Genomic DNA, 7,883 nt, shown 5'->3' on the forward strand with positions numbered 1-7,883 from the left:
GCTCCTCCTTTTGAATAGGCGAATGATCATTATAAAGATCCGGAGTTGGAATAACTTCATCACTGTTACAAAGGCTTTCAAAAGGTTGCTCATCTTTCTCCATTTCCTCCTTAAGTTGATTCATGTCTCTCCTTAAGTTGTTAATTCCCTATTGAAGTTCTTGGAGTGATTTATCAACACTTTGTTGATGTTGATCAATACTTTGTAGACGTTGCTCTTTAAGTGACTCCCATGTGGAAAAACTGGCCTTAAACTGAAGCATAAACTGGTCAAACTTCTGTTCAAGTTCAGGAGATAAATGATTAGAAGCATAACTATCCTCCCATCCTTGTGATTGTTCACTTACATGCCATTCATATAGTTGTTGACATGTATGAGAATATCCATAAGGTTTCGTGGGATATCGATCATAGCCAAAAGATTGGTTTCGATTATACCCATAGGATGTTTGGTAGTTGTCATATGAATGAGATTGAAAACCATATTGATTACCACTATAATATGATGATTGGTCTTGTGCTTCGTACATGTTATTTCCGTAAGGAAACATGACGACTCACAAGAACAAAATCTGAAATCTGACTAAATCTGAAATCAAACACAAATGAAAACCAAATTCAAATGAGAATCAAATGAAACTCAAATTAGAATTCAAATGAGAATCAAATTAAACTTGCCCACAAATACTCATTCAATTTAACATTCATTGATTCATTGGTTTCGTTACATACTTAGAATCAAGTTCATAGAAAAAAAGGATATCAAATATGAATTATGGTTTTCAAAAGCAAATATTTGTCTCTTCTCATTGAACTGCTAACAACATCAGGATTACCGGAGAAATGTAAGGAAGACCTTCCCACTAAAGATGCAAAAATCAACTTCAAATCTGGATTGCTAGCTAAGAGTATGTCAAGTTTTGCTTCAGTGGTATGTCGTCTGGTGAGATGTTAGCATATAGCAAAGATATCTGAAAGAGCAAGATACCCAATTGAAGAGGGTAAGATCTTAGTATAGTCAACGAACTTAGATGTAGTTGACACTTAGTAGTTAGAATGATAGATAAATAACCAATTACCTGAGTTTTGTCATCAGGATTCTTTGGAATAGCCTCAACCACTTTCAACATCAGCCTAATGCCTGAACGCCTGCTATCCGATGATACATGTTTAAGAATTAGATGTTGTTGCAAGACAAAGTCCATTTCGTAACAATCAAAACAACCAAATATGTAACTTTTCGTACCTGAAAACTGAGCTTGAGGCTCAGAACGAAGCATTACGATTTATAATACATAACTTAAAAGAGCAAGTAACCATTGCATAGATGGAGAGATGCTGGAAAAAAATGATTAACATTCAGCTGGGTCACACATTTGTTTTCTGGATCATGTTATTACTTATTAACAAAGATTACATTTTATTACCTTGAGATCTAGTAGTCGAAGAGCAAAATCCCTTTCTTTTAAACCTTGTGCTCGATAGGATTAATTAAGAGCTGGTTCAATGTCTGGAATGAACAGAGGAATTTGTAGATGTTTGACTAAGACACTACACCACCACATAGGCATTAATGAAAGGATTTAATTGACTGAAGTTGGTTACATTAAATCTGGTTAAGCAACATTCCAAGATCCTTCTACTGCAGGAGAAAAAAAAAGACGGCGATAAGAAAAATCACCACGAAATAGAATTATTACCAGTGCAAGCTAATTTGAACCATATGTGATAGCAAAATCGAAAGAAAAAGTAGACAGTGAGGACTTTCTGTAGGCTTTTCTTATAAACTATACCTATTAGGATTCAAACACGCTTCCCCTTATATATTTATTATACGCCATTGTCGGAACCGAATGTGGTCTCAAATTTCCAGATCCAGTTATTAGGAGGAAAATTCGAACAAAAAATCAGTTAATAATCCAAGCAGATATCAACGAATCAGGACTTGGGAGACTATTAGATGTATCCGAGCTGATTGAAGGACTGGATTGAAAAACAAATAAAAAATTTCTATCAAGTCCAAAGTCAAAAAGCTCTGAAAAGAATCAATTTCTAAGAACTTGAAAAAGACAGCAATATCAATTTCAAAAAGAAGGTTTAATCCTACCTTAGGTGTGAGCATTGAACCAGTTATACTTATAAAATTAACTCCGTCTTCAGTTGTTATTGCATTGGCTACAATATAGAATATAAAAATATGTGAGACACTATGAAACATAGCTGCACCAAAAACTATAAGAACACACGCAAGGAACTTGAAGCGAAACCAAACAAAAACCAGAGAAATACAAAGTACCGAGCAGAGTCACAAGAATTACCTAATGAACTGACATGGTCATGCCTATACTACTCGAACTTGGAATGCAGGTGGCACCATTATGAAGTGTTATGATCGAAGTAATTGCGAAGTAGCAAGTTGAGTAGTGTTTCCTGCATTCCAATGTTATGTACTTAATTAGACTCAAACTAATAACCTAGGATAACATAGAGTGTAATGGATACTGGTCTTCTTTTGTTGATTGTGGATCTTTAGAAGATGAGCTACATGACAAGTTACGTCCAAATGAGCTACATGACAGTTATATGAAGTGAGAATAATTCTCAAAAAGCCTCGAAAACTCTATGCAGTAAGCCTATTAACTGGTCAAGTTAAGTTAACAACATCCCAATTTTCGGTTTGGTAGATGGAACAAGTGTTGTACACAACGCTCTCAACAAACCGGGACTATCAAAAGGAAAAAAAAATCATTTCCTTGTCTCTGAAACCTTTTAAAACAACATAACCTTCTACAATGTCACACAAAATCCGTTTATATAAATACTACTGTAACAATAATCCCCTTGAAATAATGCATGCGTAAGAGCTTCGCGTTGGAAGGAAGCAAGTTTTCTAACCCTTGCAACATCAGCAGCTTGAGATAATCAGAGCATCAATTATCAACTGTATTAGACTCGAGAACATGTCCAGGAAAATGAAAAAAAGTAAGAGAATGAAGCTAACCTGCAGTATATGATGGAAGAACATGATCCGACCTGTCAACAAAAGTTCTAGCACCAGAGCAAGAATAATCCAGGAGAATGGCGTGAACCTGCAAAAAGGGAATTGAAGTACCAAACGCTGTGAATTTGTATCTTATCCTTGTAATCGATCATGACTACAACTACGAATGCAATATTAAGTAGTAACAACTAATGGGAATTCATAGAAAATTTTGAAAATGAGTCAGCAGATGCATTAACTCCTTTGTGCCAGGAGGAGTTGATTCTATTTCACCAATCCTCAAGTTGGCTACCTAAAACCCATTATTTCAATTGGCTATTTATAATATTTACATATGACAGTGAAAACAAGCTAATTAAAACACACGATATAAAGGCTTTATCCGATCACGTTGAGAATATCGCACAATTAAATTCGTAAAGGATACAAGAAGGTTGCATCACCTGGCTAGGATATCCACGCCAACTCTCAGGGGAGTCCTTCTTCCAGCTAAAATGTACTACCTGTAGCAGGCAACAAGTTTATAAATAACACCATGAACAAAATTTTCACTTTAATTTGCATTACCAGAAATAGATGAAACATATGGTCCACAAAGACAACTAAGAAGAGAAACAAATAAGGATAATACTGCAATTTGAAGATTCATTTGATGTTACAACTGTTGAGTTTAAGCATGCTGATTAGCCCTCTCTGATGTTTCCAAATGAAACTCCTGAATAAATCAACAGTGTAGTTAGCACAAGGAACCATATCATCTAGCCCTTCACCATCAACTTCAAAAAAATATATACCTGAAACTCTGGTAGATGAGGGGTACTTCTTGGTAATGCTGGTAAAGTAGGAGCTTCTAGGATCTTCTTGTTTACAGGTCGGGCCTCCATTGAGGCAAAGGTATCTCATTCATCTCAAAGGTAGTATTCTACTCCATCAGCTACAAGACCATAAACTAACTCAGATTCCCTTTTTAAACAAACTCATGGCACAAGATAATTGAAAACAATAAAGGAAAATTGCAAAGAACTAAAAGAACATAAATTTCACTTATATGTCAACCGAACAAAACACTCAAATATGAACCCGAATCTAACGTAAAAGCACTAAGCAAAAGAAAGAATCTATACCAATGTACGCTAACTTCTTTATCTCCAATTCAGCTACCACCTGCAAAACACAGCCATATACAATTCCATGAAAAAACTAGAAAAAACTGCAAATATATACAAGTCCAGGAAGCCAAGAAAAATAAAATAGCCATGGATTCAGAGGCGTCGTGTTTCTCTCAACTACCTTCAAATCTAAACTATCTAAGAAAAAAACATCAAAGTAAAATGAGTCACTTCAATAAGAAAATAAAAACAATAATAAAAAAATGACCTGGTGATTAAGGGTTGTTAAATTAACCAGTAATCTTACTCTTATCAGGAACAATAGTGATTTCATCACTAAGAGCACCAGCTTTATTAGCAAACTGAGTCATCTTCTATTTCGTCACCTAAAACCCAAACTCATGATATCAGAATACCCCTAAAACCAAATTGAGAAACAAAAAACAAACTAATTAACTCACCTTACAGAACAGATAAGCAATGTAACAAGCAATCTTATTAGCAAACTGTGTCATCTTGTACTTCATCACCATCATCATCAGGAATCACAATAGGAACCATTTAAAGTAAACGCATCCCTAATCAAGAAAAATAACACTTAATCGAAACTAATACCCGAAAAATCAAAAGCTTGAAAATCCACCCCAACCCTAACAGTAAAAATTAAATTTCTGCAATTGAAGATGATTAAGAATATTCACTAGTAGATAATTACCCCAATTAATCGCAAGATGAATTTTATGATTGAAAACACCAGAGAAAGAGGTGAGTTTGACTTATCTGGATCTGGATCCATTGTAGAAGAAGAGGATGATGGAGGTATTGACTTCTATTTCACCTTCCAGATCTGAATTTATTGTTGAAGAAGGAGATGATGGAGGTCCAACGAGAGCTAATGTTTAAATTTGGAGCGAAAAAAAAGGAAAGAAAGAGGTGAGTTCGATCAGCTGTGAAAAGAGATGCGAGAGAGAAAAAAATAATAAAAGAGATAAGGTTCTCTCGGTTTTAATGGAGAGAGGTCGATAGTTCATCGCATTCGTAAGTCAAATGAAGTCCCAAATCTCGAGAAAATCTAACAACAGAAACATCTAGGTCCATTGGTCGAGGAATAGGTGATACATTAAGTGGTAAAGTTGTAATAAAAATTTTCATACAACGTCCATCTTTAACCGCTCATGAACTTCTCAGTGTTTTTGTCAAATCCTGGACTGTCTTGACTGGTCCTAACTTGACTGTCAGTGAGGGTCACGGACGTGGGTTGAGAATACCCCCTTTTCCACTAGTGCCGGCAGCGGCGCCAAAATTTGTATGGGTTGTCGTAGGCTCAACAAATTAATAAAAATATTTCCCATTAATTAACTGGTAATATAACAGTAGTAAGAGATCGTTCCCACAGAGAGCTGTGTAATTGATAGGTTATTTGATAAGCAAAACAAAGTAAATAACAATGGGGGGTTTGGTTGTGAGATAATTATAAAGACAATAAGATGAAAGGGATGATCAAGGAATCCTTCGCCGTTACCAAGCAATAACTGTATTAATATACTTATCTATCTTTCGAAAGAACCATTCATCACCAACCGTAGAATAACAGCTAGATCAGTGTTATTCCCAAAACTCCTTCAATCACTGGATACGGAAGTTCTCGACTACCAGATTCTGTCCAACGAACCACCAAGTAGTAGATCACTCAAGGTGTAATCCAATTGAATGCCTTAAGCTTTGTGAATTTAGGTTGATCCCAGTAGTTAAACTCTTAGATCAAGGTTTACTTTCTGGTGTTGTTTTCACACACGATTGCTCCATAGAATCCCTCTGTAAGGTCTCGCGATTTCTACTTGTGTAGAGAGTTAATCGACGATTAATAGACTAATCTGGTTGCGCACCCAAACCAATCTAATAATCACTCATAAACCCTAGATATAGTAAAGACAAACGATGATGATAAAAACTCTCAATAGGTTTGTATTATTAATAAAGCTTCATGCTTAGAACATTGAATTTATCCTTAATCAACAAAGGATTTAGCTACTCATATTACAAAGAAGATGAAGAATGGTGGTTTCCCATAAAGGGGTAAACCCTAGGTTTTGATGTAGAACTTGTGATATGAGATTCGATGATAGATGAGATTTTACATAACCTAATACCTTTTTATAGGTTTACATTGCTTGGTCTCCAAGTATTTAGTTAGGTTTAGGAACCCGACCCGAAAACACGAATTAACGAAACCAAACGTGCCCTTAGGTCTTCCAAGGAGTAAATACACGTTTCCCATTAGCTAAGTGCGCGAACCCAGTCCGCAAACTTCAAATTCCAGCAGATATTTTCGGAAAAAAGTCTGCGAACCCCGTCCGCAAACCCAGTTCGCGGACTGCACTATCTTCGGTTTTCAATAAAACTGTTTTGGCCACAACTTCTTCATCCGAACTCGGAATGACCTCATTCTTTTTGTATTCTTTTTATCTTTAAATTATCTTCAAGATGGTGATGATAAATCCTTAATTTGAATGAGTTAAGATCGGTCTTTGACCTGTGTCTTGATTATGAGCGTTTTTCTCCTTTTCGTCGCACTTCTTCCACTTCTCTTGGACTTGGGCGCTTGGATACTTGGGATACTCTTCTTACTAGATCTTTTCAGAACTTTGTAGCTCCTTTTTGGATGATTCACCTAATAGAGACAAATAAGAGAAAACAATGGTAATAATACGAATAGATGCAAGAATAATAGCTAAAACAAGTATGGAATGGACACTAAAATCATATGAATTATGCACTTATCACAGTTTTAAGTGTTGTTGAAACTGTTACAGTTCGTTAGTAGGAAACAATCCATGGACTGCTTGTAATAGTTCACGTACTTGAGCCCAATTACGTGACTAGAAGTCTTTTTTAGTCAAGTTGGTGATGTTTCCTCATCTAGGCAAGTAAGCTATTACTCCAAACATCTTTGATTACCATATTAAAGTGTTTGTGATTCCTTCCTAATTTAATTTGTGATTTATTCACATAAATACAATTTTGCTAAATTAATTATTTATTTAATTATTTTGGCAAAAGTTGTAAATTAGGAAAGACTCCCAAAATTAGGAGAGTCTTGAAAAAGGAAAATATTTATGCTTAGATTTCAAGATACCTTTCACTATAAATAAAGGGTTCATGAGTGATACACATTTTTTCATCCCCTTTGGAAAATTGGTGTAAGCTTCAAGGTTGTTTTCCATGTCTTCTGTTCTTCGTGAACAAGAGTGAGATAAAAGTCTTTGTATTGGGGATCACAAAGCCGAGTTGGACTTAATCTTCGTGATTGATTATACAACTTGTAATCTAGATTTTTCACCTGTTGTCTATTGTAAGGTTTTCTCTTCTGATATAAAACCATTCAAGAGTTGTTGATCATAAACCCTAGGTTTTGATAGATTTCAGTTTCCGATCTTATACCAACACTTGTTAGTCGAAATCGGAAGATAAAAAGAAAACTTCGATTAAGGCATCTCGTAAAAATCCTTAAGAAGTTTTAAACAAGATATCTCTAGATTTATTTAGTTGTTCTTGTTGTAGAATTATTAGGGTTTTCTTAACTTTGAAATTGATCTTTGGAATCACCCAAGTTCACTTACGAAAATCAGGTTCACAGACTTCTTGTGAGTATGCATACTGATTGTAAGTTAAAACCCAAATCTACAAGTTTGTTTTGATATTACTTTTATCTAGTGATTGTTTTTATCAAAATAAACACAAGATTTCCAAAACCTTGATTCACATCTAAAGGGA

At 35.1% G+C, this 7,883-nt stretch overlaps 1 long non-coding RNA gene across 12 annotated transcripts; it reads right to left on the reverse strand.

The window, feature by feature from the left end:
* Positions 1-648: 648 nt before the first annotated feature.
* LOC113297121 lies at positions 649-5,095 on the reverse strand. Of its 12 annotated transcripts, none has more exons than XR_003333298.1 (14): positions 4,825-5,093; positions 4,571-4,687; positions 4,417-4,495; positions 4,125-4,164; positions 3,795-3,934; positions 3,444-3,715; positions 3,001-3,088; positions 2,318-2,429; positions 2,107-2,174; positions 1,793-1,982; positions 1,427-1,641; positions 1,246-1,337; positions 1,079-1,148; positions 649-970 (listed from the first exon to the last, which is right to left on the reverse strand). It is a non-coding gene; the product is annotated as an uncharacterized LOC113297121 (long non-coding RNA). The 12 variants fall into 12 exon arrangements; XR_003333303.1 differs by having other exon boundaries at positions 3,444-3,503; positions 3,663-3,715; positions 4,571-5,092; XR_003333304.1 differs by having other exon boundaries at positions 3,444-3,503; positions 3,660-3,715; positions 4,571-5,092.
* Between the last annotated feature and the right edge of the window lie 2,788 nt (positions 5,096-7,883).

Source organism: Papaver somniferum, chromosome 7 (genome assembly GCF_003573695.1).
Source record: "Papaver somniferum cultivar HN1 chromosome 7, ASM357369v1, whole genome shotgun sequence".
Lineage (NCBI taxonomy): Eukaryota > Viridiplantae > Streptophyta > Magnoliopsida > Ranunculales > Papaveraceae > Papaver > Papaver somniferum.